The sequence below is a fragment of the Protopterus annectens genome, chromosome 3.part1 (genome assembly GCF_019279795.1).
Source record: "Protopterus annectens isolate FY-2018-M chromosome 3.part1, PAN1.0, whole genome shotgun sequence".
NCBI lineage: Eukaryota > Metazoa > Chordata > Ceratodontiformes > Protopteridae > Protopterus > Protopterus annectens.
Window position 1 is genome coordinate 357,374,084 of NC_056732.1, and position 13,721 is coordinate 357,387,804.

The window sequence follows — 13,721 nt, forward strand, 5'->3', positions numbered from 1 at the left end:
TCAATAAGATATAGAAAAGAAATATCTCTTAATTCACACTTTCACAATTCGACTGGCCAACCAAAGTACATTAAAACCAAAGTTATCAGAAGTCTGTAAAGCTTTCTAGATTTATTTCTCAACATTAGGTCTTTGAACAGGCATCAGGGTCACTGGTTAAACTGTTCAGTGAAATAAACTGTAACAAGAGTATTTGTTGAATCTACTGCAAATCAAGTCATTTTAGAAAGAACAAATACCATCAAATTTTAACATTTGGCTTGGGGTCTTTTAGCATTTAACAAGGATCCAATTTGTGATTTTGATAATTATAGTCAAGCCTTTAGATCGACTAATTCTGTGGAATATAATAATATGAAGACCATTTTTTTCCAATAGCAGGAAAATTATTTTAAGCAATAATAAGTTTTATACACAAATTGACACTTGCCCAAATCTGTTACCAAAAGAGCATAGTTTGAAGCATTTGTTAGAGAAATCAAACAATATCAATTTGAAAACGTTTCCACTTTTCCTTGTAGTATATGACCTTCCCATAAATTCACTGATCGGGTCCCTATTGTAAGCTAAAACACATAAAGTGTTAGGTAGCAATGAGCATTATCATTGTAAATCAAAGGAGTGGTTTATATTTCAAAATATTTAAGCTGCAATAGCTTTTACATTCTCAAATCTGCCTCAGTAGATATATGATAATCCATATCTAAGTAAAATGAAGAACACAACAATTCACCTTGTAGGTGGGATGCTGACTGTATAAAAATTTACAATTCTTTTTCATGATAGTCAAACTAAACTTCAGGTATGGCAGATTTTGACAATATTTTAAAAGTCAGATAATTACACTGACAATTACTTCAATACATGAATTACCACCCTAGTGTAAGGGACTTCACATATACATATTTTACTCTATTCAGAACCAAGTGATACCAGATTTCTTGTTGGAAGCCCTTTCTGGTAGTCTATACAGAAATGTTTGTACTTTTACAAGTGAGAAAGCCTTAGATTTTTAAACAAGAAAGAGCTAAGCTGAGGCATTTTGTCTTTGCTCTTATACCCATGTAAGAGATGAACCAGCAATAAGAAATTGGTAAAACTTCTGTAGTGAATAATACAACCAACAGTGTAACCTACAACTGGGTAAATACAGCTTTCCAGCCTTAAGGGTAGTGAACACTTTCCTTAAGGAAGAACAAAAAAATGAGAAAATAGTTGTGCAGGCAGGATTCCTTTTCATATCTGCATATATATATTTTTTTTTTCTGAAAAAAGAGCATTGTCAAAACTTCTTATTTAAGGTCCGTGTCAAAGATTATTTTGCATTCTTATTATTCTCTGTTGGCAAAACGTGGAATTCTCTTCCTGCTAATCTTACATCTGAACTCTCTCTACCTCAAGTCGAGAAAAGTTTGATTCAGTACTTTAAAAAATGATGGCTATGTCCTTGTCCTAATCCAAACTAACTCTAACCATCACTCATGTGCACATGGAGGACTTCTGCCTACACGTTATTGTTTCTTAACTTATAAATCTTATGATCTCCTTGGATCTACTACCAGGTTAGCCTACTAGGCATTCAGTACCTTATCATTTTTAAAAACACTGTCTAGAATTTTCCATCTGAGTAAAAATGTTTGTGTATCTGTTTTTGTGTTTGTTTACATCTGTGTAAAAATCCTTTTATTTGTGTTTTACTTTGTGTTTTAAATTGTAAAAATTTAACAGTTTGTTGAATGTCTTTTTGGAGCTTTTCTCCCTGGGCCTCTGCTGAAAATGGACATGTATCTAGTCAGACTATCCCAGTAAACAAAAGTAAAATAAATAAATAAAATAGATAAATAAATAAATATTAAAAATAAACCTTGGTTTATTAAGTCAAATCCAGAGGCAAAAGTGCTCAGTTCTTGTTTGATTTAATAATCTGTGAATCAGGCAAGCAATACCAGCTTGAATCCTGTTTTCTTATTTTTAATAAGAATGGAAAGTAATTTATGGCATGAATCTTTCAACAAAACTTTTGATCTATTTGAATAATTTGTATGCCAGTGTCAGGATTAATCAATCCTGCAAAATTAGTTTTCCCTTTTGTGTTAAATAATATATAAACATGCAAACACGAGTGAGTATATACCCCCCCCACACACACACACACACACACACACACACACAGAAACCTTCAATAGGGTATCAAGGGTGGTTCAAAGGGGGTAACTGCACTGGGAACAAATTCTTAGGAGACACAATCAAGAATTCCTGCATCAGGCCTTTCAATTTACCAAATGTGTATAAATATCGACTTGCTACAGTTAAGTTCTTTTTGTTGTTGTTGTTGTTGTGGTGGTTTTGCTCTTCAATGTGAAAAGTTGAAGGGGGTGTGTAGTGTCTATGCAAAGCCAATTGGTACAAAAGTACCAGTTGGCTTTCTGTAGTATACCAAGGTCTTTTTTTATTTGTATTTTTTTGCTTTTCACTCATACAGTTAAGGGAGGCGTGGACTGGTTGATGTAGAAAGCCAATGCCCAATCAGTTTTCTACAGTATGCGGTCAAAGTCTCTGTTTTTTTTTTTTTCTTTTGCTCTTCACTCGAAAAGTGAGGAGTCTGTGGATTGGCTGCTATAGGAAGCAATTGGCTCTCTACAGTATTATGCAGTTGAAGTTTCATTTTTTTTTTTTTTTTTTTTTTTTTGGAGGGAGTCATATACAAGATTTGGGTCTATATCAGAAGATCGAAGTTTCAAAACTTCAAATCTGATATGGTTGACACCATACGATCGAAGTTTTGAAAGTTCAAATCTTTTTAACAAAGATCTCTGCACAATGTGGAAAGGGAAGATTTGCCTTTTCTGAACAGTAGTGCAATATTGGAGTTGGTATATTTAAGCAGCAGGGGGTGGTGGTGGGGGTGGGGTTGGTAGTTGCAGGGGGCTTGCCCCCTTCTTAGAGTGTTTAAATGTTTTTTTTTTATCAATTGTTGTATTTTATTACATTTTAATGTTTCAAAACTTTGATTATATGGTGTCGACCATATCAGATTCAAAGTTTTGAAACTTAGATCATGTAATATAGACCCATAAGATTTTAATATCTTCTTTTCTTATACAAAACATATAATAAGTCTAATTTAGTTAAACAAGTATTAAATAAAAACTACAACACATTTGAATTCTATTAAATATGATTTGGCTCTGTCCTCATTCTGGACTAATATTCCAAAATCAACTTTGCTGTCTTGCCTTCATCCTTCAAAAATACATGAATTAATTCATGAAAGACTGACAAATGAAAAAAAACATAACTGTATTAAAAGTTTTTGCATTCACATGACCATGACATCGAGTGTAACTTTTAATACTGCTTGCTCGATATTATATTTTTAAATGCAAAGCTATATAGAGTAATTTGTTCAATACTACCAACATACAAATTTCAACAAAACACAAATTAAAGGGCATGCTGCTAAACGCTAGGAGTCTAAACATGAAACTGCACTCATTGCAAGCATTCTTAACCATGGAAGAAGCTAACATTTGTGCAGTCACAGAAACCTGGTTCAAAGTTGTGGAGAGCACCCCAGCCTTACCTGGTTACTCATCCTATCATACATCCAGACCCTAAACTGTGGGCAGCAAAGCCAAAGGGGAGGAGTTTCAATATATATTAAAGAAACACACACCTCCAGGCTGGTCAAACAGTATGACACACAGGAGACACTCCAGGTGCAGCTAACCATTGACAAGACACCTATTCAAATTATAGCTAGCTACAGGCCCCCAAATTTGACTCAAGATGCCCACTCCACCTATCTGTATCTCTTTAAATCTATAAAGATTCAACCCTTTACCCTGATCCTGCATGGCTTTAATTACCCAACCACAGATTGGAAAAACTACTTATGCCAGAACACAAATGCCCCAGGATTCCTTGATTTTATGAATGTAAATGCCTTGGAACAGCTCGTCAATACCTCCATGAGAGGTGATAATATCTTGGACTTGATATTAACCAACATGAGTAACCACTGCAGCACCCTTACAGTATCATTTTCCCTGGTAATATCTGACCATAAAGCAGTCACTTTCAAAGTCACCATCTCCCCTCACCCTCCTTTAGCTAGGGTCAAACAAATAAACTTCTCCAAAGCCAATTACAACCTCCTGAGGGATGGTATAAACAGCTTCAAAGCTCTCTCTCCCTCTGTAGGAACTGGCACCAATGTCCAAATCTAAACCAAAGTATTATACAAGCATTTATATAGATGCATGGAATTAGGAATACCTGACAGGACAAAATCATCCTCTGCAAGGAAGAGTAAACCTGTCTGGTGGACATCTGCAATACATAAATTATATAACAAAAGGAAAAAAATTGCTGTCCAAGACCAAAAAGGAGTAGGTGTCCAAATGGAAGCAATCACTCCTTAGCCTGAACAAGCAAATAAGAGCACTAGTGAAATCCTCTAAAGCCAACTTCAAGTCCAAATTGGCCACATCTACTAGTGACAGTCATAAGGCCTTCTTCACATATATCCGCAATCTCAAAGGAAGCACCCAGATCTGTTTAGAACTGGTGGTCAAGGACACCACATACACAAATGCTGTAGATATAGTCAATCTACTGGCTGACAGATTCAGAGAAAACTTCTCCCCTTTGTCCCCCTATCAGTAAATCAGGACATCCCCATTACCTGCCCCCCCACCCCTTATCTCTAGGGAACAGGTCATCACTGCCATCTCAAAGGCAAAAAAATACAGCCTCCATAGGACCCGATAACATCCCAGGCTGCAGCCTACATGAACTCAGGCAGGAACTTGCAGCACCATTAGGCACCCTATTCAACCAAAGCCTGAATACCGGCTTTGTCTCAGCTGAGCGGAGGATAGCCACTATCATCTCTTTACACAAAGATGGAGCGTTCACCGATCTGGGGAATTATAGACCTATCAGCCTAACTAGCCTGATCTGCAAGGTCATAGAGTGGATTATCATAGACCTCATTAACAGGGACATTGGCAATCTCCAAACAATCAACCCCAAACAGTTTGGCTTTGCCAAGGGGAGGTCATGTCTGTTAAATCTGGTTGGTTTCTTTGAGACAGTCCCCAAAGCCATGGATGAGGGGAAGACAGTGCACACCACCTACCTTGACCTGGCCAAAGCTTTCGATACTATTCCCCACTCGGGCGTAATACATAAACTCTCTCAGCTAGGCATCAATCTATATGTTACCAGATGGGTATAAAACTAGCTCACTGATAGAACCCACATAATCAAAATAGGGGAAGCCACCTCAAGCAGTGGACCCGTAATGTGCAACATACCCCAGGAATTTGTCTTGGGGTCTCTGTAATTAAGGATATACTTCTCTGAGGTGCAGGCCAAAATCAGTGAGCTATGGCTGACCAAGTTTGCAGATGACTGCAAGCTGAGTGCGGTCATCAATTCCCCAAATGATGTGGATACCCTCCAAGAGGGGCTCACCCAGACAAATAACTGGTGTCAGAAACATGGCTTCAAGCTGAATACCAAAAAATGCATCATCATCTCCTTTGGGGAGAGTGATGTCCCCACACATTATCACATTAATAACAACGTCCTGTACACAATCAGTGGTGAGGGATTTGGGCACTGAGGTTGATAGCAACCTGACTTTTGACCACCATGTTGCTTCCATTGTACAGAAAGCTTTTTACATGGTCCACATCATAAGTAAGAGTATCTCATCCAGGGACAAAGAGGTCATAACATCCCTGCATTTTTCCCTTATAAGGCCAGTTAATGAGTACAATGCCTGCTTCAGCATGTACCTTGCAAAGCACATGCAGCAGCTGGAGGGACCACAGAGGTTCCTTACCAGAAGAATCCAGGGCCTCAAACATCTACCTTACAGAGATAGGCTAAAAGCCCTGTCCCTCTCCTCAGATTCATACAGACTCCTCTGAGGTGACCTCTGTCTGGCATACAAAGCATTCTCAGTGCCGTCTTGATGGGACTGCTGCATATCCGCAAGTTAAGCTCAACTTGAGTAACCCATATGCGTGACCTCAACTTAGTCTGTGATATCAATAGGACTTGTTAGCAGGACAGATTTGTGTCCCAGAGACTCCCCCATCTGTGGAATAGACTCCCTCTCCACATCAAGCAGAGCACCTCATTATCCCTTTTTAAGTGCAACCTGGATAACTGGACGGAAAACAGAAAATACACCCCTGGGATTCCACCTGTGTACCTGCTGGACAGGGGCTTTGGGTGTTGACTTGTCTAAACATAGGATAAACTCTTGGCTAGGCTTATAAGGGCCTCAGGGCCAATAGCCTAGTAACCCCCTATGATCCTGTGAAATATTGATTATGTTTATTTACAGAGCATTCACACATATGCACACACACACTCCATAGGCACTGTTACATGCCAGACACACACCACCATATGTTAACATGTACTGTAGTTCAGATGTCAGAGACAGATACACACATGCACACACACACACACACACACACACACACACACACACACACACACACACACACACACACACACACACACACACACACACATAAATGAATGCATACATAGAAACTATTGCATGGGTGTGAGACTGCCTGCAGGCACACATTTGTATGTTTATGTATATGCAGTTCTTCTTTTTTTATCTTTTTACTACCACCATCATGGGCTAAGGCATTAGCTTAATCCACTCCAACCTTGAATTCATTAATGCCAAAACCTAGCATATAAAACTGTGACATGTGGTACCATGTTCTTTTCCTCATGCACTTATTTGATTTCATTATTCAGAACATTGTTCACGCTGCAGTAATACATAATTTCCTGTGGACCTGTCCAATGTTTTATTGCATGTGTGACAAAGGGGTGTGTATGCTGTTCCTGTATTACCTTTGTCCTACCTAATCAAACTTCAGTTTCTAGATTGTTAGTTGTCTAGGTTACAAGGTTCTGAACTGATGTTACTAGTTTATAAAATAAGGCTTATTACCTCTTTTCAAGAATGGTGGCTGATAGTTAAAGATACATATGAGTGTGTAATGACTGACAGAAGGTAATTGTCTGAATACCCTCTGGGGGAATTCAGCACAGCAGATTGATGTTGCATTGTTTGCTTCTCTCTGTATAATATGCATTTGGTACTAAATGCACTTCTTAAAAACAGTGTCACTTCCAATATGTTTTCTGCTACTAACTCATTTCTTGCAGTCCACACCTCCCCCACCCTATGTCAAAAATAACAGGAAATAGTTACATGTGTTAGAGAATTGTAGTTTGTTGTGTAATATATTTGAGTAAACATTCTCAAACCACTGACAAAAATAAGTTCTGGTTAACATTTAAATTTAAGTACAGTTTAGAGACGATTAGCATAAGCTTTGACAAAATTAAGCACAATCTGCACATGGTGAAATTGTCAAGGGGTCTGATAGTACAGCCATCTTTTTCAGCTCATATAGGCAAACAGACTTTAATGAGGTTCCTCCTGATGGCTGTCAGAACTGAACAACACGTACAGAAAGCTAACAAGTGTCATTTTAGCCAAAGAGAATCTATCTTAACCACTTGTGACCATCAGTATATTTACAATTAATATATTTACTTCATTCCATAAAACAAAGTTTTCTTTTCCTCCTCATGCCTCTCGCAGTCTCTCATCTAAACTCCGATACTACAGTCAGCTGATAAATAATTTTCTTAGACCAAGTGAGAGGGGGAAAAAGAAAATACCAAGCTACAGTTTGGAGGGGATGCAAGTGGGTCAAACACTGTGAATGACAATTTGGCCAACTTGTCCTAATATTTAAAGACGTTCAGTCATTTGTGATTCCTCATCTGTCCCGTTGTGAGTCTAAGATAAGCCTCTGTCTGCTCTGCCAGTCCTTGTTCACCCACCAATATAAGCTTCCTTTGCTTTGTTTAGCCTTATATATCCCTCCCCCTGTCAAACCATTACTTGAAAAATGTGCATGGTGAAATTTTCTTGTGGCTTCATACATAGTTTATAAATTATCAACACATACATACCCTTCAGAGCCAACTATATTTGAAGTAGTGAATATTGCTAACAGGTATAAAAGAACAGTAAGTGGGATCTTTAGAAAAGTGTAGTAGATTTCAAGTCAAGACGGAAGAAAGGTCTTTCAGTTAGTAATAACATACACATTATAGTCAATGGCTTATAAATGTTTATCATTAAATATTAATGGTTTAAATAATAATGTCAAAACAGATGGTTTGCTTAGATATATCAAAATGCACAAAGCCCAGATCATCTTTTTATAGGAAACTAATCTATTAAAAAAAGATATACAAAATTAATCATTCAATGGCTATAACATTCTTGCTGACTCAAGACTAAGAGAAGGGGCACTCTTATTCCATGGAAAAATACTTATACTAGGCCAAGAATTATAGATACAATTTCAGATAAACATGGGATGCTAAGCATGGTTATTTTGGAAATCAGTAGGAAGTATTATACTTTGATTAATACATATTGGGTACCAGGACTGAGTACTAAGTATGCTGACAAATATCTATTACTTTAAATGCAAAAGGGGAAATTATAGCAACAGGTGATTTTAACTGCCTATTATCAGGCAATGATAATTCTAAAAATGGTAAAATAAAACTAACATCTCAAGTCAAGAAGTTAAATGACTTTACAAACCAGATGAACCTTAAAGATATACATGGTCTAAGAGAACATTATTCCTTAATCTATACTCACTATTCATATTGGTTTGGTACACTAACAAACATTGATATGGTCTTTGTATCAAATAATATATACTCCAAAATAAGTGATGTATCTATACTGACTTGTCCACTTTCAGACCATGAGGCTATAAACTTTACAATAACTACACATACAGATGATTTAAGATTTCTACAGAGAATTCCTGCTTATACAACTAAGTTAAATGACTTTAGGGAATGGATAATGAAAAAATAGACATGTTTATGGAAACAAATGATAATGGTGAAGTGACTGATACTATACTATGGAAAACACCTTTAAAGTTTATATATATGGTAGAATAAAATCTTGGTACCTTAAAAAAAAGAGTGAGTGGGACAAAGAACTTTTAGACTTACACAAAACATAGACAAGATAAAAATGGATGCAAAATTAAATAACAAAGTAGCACATGACAAAATTACTAAGTTAAACCAAACTTACTTAGAAGTTCTGAATCACAAGGTAGCCAGAAACCTGGAAGCATTGAAATTATAATCTCATGCTGTAAATCCCAAATATCTACATAAAATAGCAGTAAGATCCAAAAAGAAAAAAAAAATTAAAATCTTATTAATGAGATTAAATATAAAAGTGATGGTTCAGTTAAGAGTGTATCTAACTAATGGGCATATTAGAAGTGTTCAAAAACTACTATAAATATATAAATAATAGCACACCACTGTCGGATACAGATAATGTAATAAATACTTTTATTCAAGAAAATATAACTACTAAGGTGTCAATGCAACAAAATAACATATTAAATAAACAAATAACACTAACAGAAGTGAAAGGGCAAATAAAAAAATTAAAAGATAATAAAGCTCCAGGACTGGATGGAATAATTCCTGAATTATATACGATTTTTCCTGAATATATAATAAAGAAAATGATGAGTGCCTTTACTATGGCTAAGCAAAAATGTATAACACCCCCATTGTGGAAATACTCAATTATCTCCCCCATATTAAAACAAGGTAAGGACCCCAAATCTTATGATTCATATAGGCCAATTTCATTACTAAACACTGATTACAAAATAGGATAAAGAAAATATTACCTAATCTTATACATAATGATCAGACAGGGTTCATTCTTCATAGAAAAGTGCAAGATAACATTATTAAATTACTATCATTAGTAGACATAGCATGCAAATACAAAAAAAACTAACTATTATCAGCCTAGACGTAGAAGAAGCTTTTGACTCTATTAGTTGTTCTTATCTACAAATAATTCTGATTGGACTCTCCTCAGAATTTGTCAACTTATTAATGAAAATTTATAGTGGGGAACAAGCTTATGTGAAAATCAGATCATGTCTATCCTCATCACTAGAAATCCTCAAGGGAACTAGACAAGCTTGTCCTTTGTCACCATTATTGTTTGCTGTTTCAATGGAACCTTTGCTACATATATCAAAAGCAAGCAAAATATAAAAGGCTTTCAAATTAATGACTATTGTACTAAGATACAATTGTTTGCTGATGATATGTCGTTAATGCTGGGTGATATTGATGGTTCTTTGCATGATGTTATAAATACCTTAAGCAAGTTTGAAAGAATTTCAGGGCTTAAATTTAATCATACTAAATCTAAAACATGTCTAATTAACAAAAAGATCAACAAAAACCTAAGAGAGAATAGCCTGTTTAATTGGGAGAATGATGTATTAGAATATTTGGGTGTCAGTATAAAGAGTACATGGAAAGAGTCTGTTAAACTAAACTACAATAATTTAATAACCACCATTAGTGAACTAATCAAAAGATGGAATAAAATGTTCTTCACAATGGTGGATAGGGTCTCTTTAATTAAAATGATAATTTTACATAAAAGTTTGTTTTATGTACAGTCGTTGATACTACCCCCCTCCCAAAAAACTTATTTAAGAAAATAGATTCCATGCTACTTAAATTTTTATGGTTCCCCTTAAAACCTAGAATTGTGTATAAAAGGCACATTAGAGCTTGAAACAGTAATGGGATAGCATTCCCTAGCTTAGATCTTTATTCAAAATCAGTTATAATTAATATAATATTACATTGGATCACACCTACCTATATATCTGGCTGGAAAACAATACATGAGATTCATATAACTGATGTCAGAACTATAGAAAATCAATTTAAGGAACAATATGGAATAAGAAGTGTTCATTGGCTTTTACGTGAATTTTGTTTATTTAATAAGAAGTTTGATCATTTTTCTTATGGCATTAATCAAATATTTAATAACTGTAAAAATATGATTGTAATTACAACATTAAACAATTTCTATTTCTTATACTCCCAATAGCATACTCCCCTGATTGCCTAGATTCTTTCAACATCAATGCAATGCAAAAATGAAAGGAAAATAACCTGATATTCTGGCATCAGTTTATTGAAAATAAGAGTATTAAACCACTAAACTCTCTTTTATGTAGTTTTGATAATAGTCAAGACAGTTGGCTGTTTATACACTCATTACGGCAGTTTATAGAAAACAAAATGAGAGTATCAATCAACCTAGAGACTGAATCTATACCTAGTTTGATTCAACATTTTATTAAGTGTCTTGAAAACACAGATAATCAAAAATTAATGATCTCACCTATCTATAAGATACTAAGAGAAGACACTCTAAAGTTTGACTCTGATTTTTTGGAATTACTATGTAAAGATTAATGGAGAACAAATATCTGATGAATCCAAAAAAATGCTATTGAATTCTACATATGGTACCTCTTCTTCATTATATTGGAGATTGTAAAAATAGAAATTTATGAATAGGTGTTTCTATACTCCACATAAAATAAATCTTATACTCAAAAACAGTGAAAGTAAATGTTGGAAATGTGATGAATTACCAGAGGCCAACTGGGTTCACATGCTCATTGACTGTAGAAATGTTGTTCATTACTGGAAAGACTTCAGATAATTTGTAAATGCTTTATGGTCTGATAACTGTCATATTTCTAACTCAATAATACTATTCAATGTTCCTATACCTAATGTAATACCTAAATCTCAGATTCAGTTACTCTAGTCAATTCTTGCAATTGCCAGAAAAGTTATTACTTTGAACTGGAAAACTAAACAAGATTTGATGTTTAAAGCTTTTATTAATTTAGCAAAAGTTGTTTGTAAAAAAAGAACTGCAAACCATTTGTTATAGAACTCATAACATTACTCATAAAAAATAGCATGGCAAAAATTGGAAAACCCTTTGAACAAATACTGATAACGTCTCGTGGATAAAATGATTGTTTATCATGGATGAATGTAAATATTGTAAACAGTTTTGTTATTGTTTTATTGTATTTGTTATATGTACATTTGCGTATGTTTATAAGGAAAACAAAATATAAATGTTTTTGAAGAAAAAAAAGTGTAGTAGTAAATTACATAGAAAAAGTGGAAATTGTGGGAAGAATACATGCAGAAAAATGTTTTGGAGGAAAAATGAGATTTATGAGAGGCAGAAATTGAATAATTCATGTAATGTTGCTTAGATTACAGGATATGTAGCAACATATGTGATATATAATGTTTGTAAATGTGAACTTGTTAGTATGGTTTTATTACTTTTATATAAATGTAAGTATGCCTATGTCACAAGTCATTATTAAATAAAGATTAAAAAAACACATATAGCTCAGCAAAGTGTTGAATATGATTTAATCCAGTTTTAGGCTAAGCAGTACATAGATATGCAAAATGTACCTAGGAGAGTAAATGTTTTGATTCAGTGAAACACCCTTTTCACATATTTGGTGTGCTACTTTTCAGTTCTTTATAGCCTTAATTTTATTTACTGTTCTTATCCCTGAGCTAGGACGCAAATTGCAATATAACATCTATTAATTAATGAATGTAGCTTTAAGCAGTTCCAAAATTAGGAAAGACCTTGAGGAAATGCTAAAACATTGCCACTAAGGCTAGCCAGTCCAACTATTGCACATGGCCATGGTGGCATGCTGCAAAAGATGTGGTATGAAATGCATGGAGATGAAAATTGCAAATTCCCAGGTAAATAGATTACATATCAGGGCGATAAAAGTCATATCTCACAGCATGATGTTGTCACATCCACAAAGCTGAAATAAAACAAAGTACAACTCTAAAAAAGTGAAAGCAGTCTTGATAAAAATAAGACCATTTTCACTGAAACCATAAACAGTTGTTTTTTTGCGAGGGAAAGCCCCACAAACCTCCATTCAAAGGCCTAGAGCTCATGTGCACCCCCCCCCCATTAGTATAATTAACTCTGAGGTCACTAAATATTGCACTAAAGGGACTTACCCAGTCCCAGAATTCCTTGATAAGGTGCATAAGTATTTAGTAGAGAAGCTATGAACAGACCCCATTTTGGAATGTGCAGAGCACTTAGTAGGAGGTTTACTACTGACCCTGCACAACTTTATACACTAGCATAATACAGCGCCCAATTCTAGTTTTATGAAATTACCATTAAAAAGACTAAGAAAACACTATTAAATGTATATAAATCCCCTATATACATCAATCTTAAAATACATTAACAGCTATAGCCTACTATGTGACCAACAACATGGCTTTACAGAAGTTGTTAGTACAACACCTACATTTTAGACTGACACTGAAACTATATAGTAGGAATGTTGGTCTTACTAAGGGTGCCCTGTTTACCTTCATGGCAAGGACAATTGAAACAGTTAGTCATGCACATGTATTAAACAAGTCCCACAAACTCAGCTTTCCTGATAACACTATAACATGGTTCTAAAGTTATTTAAAAGGATAGAACCTTTCAAGTATATTCTAGCAAGTCTCTCCCTAGCACATAATCACTTTAGTAACTGTGTTTTCCCAAACATCAGTGTTTGGTCCTCTTTTTTCCCAGTTTATTAATTATTTACCTCATGACAAACCTCTTAAAAATTATATACCCCATGACCTCTTACAAAGTGAATCATGCAACTCTCAATCTGCCCTTGAAAACAAAC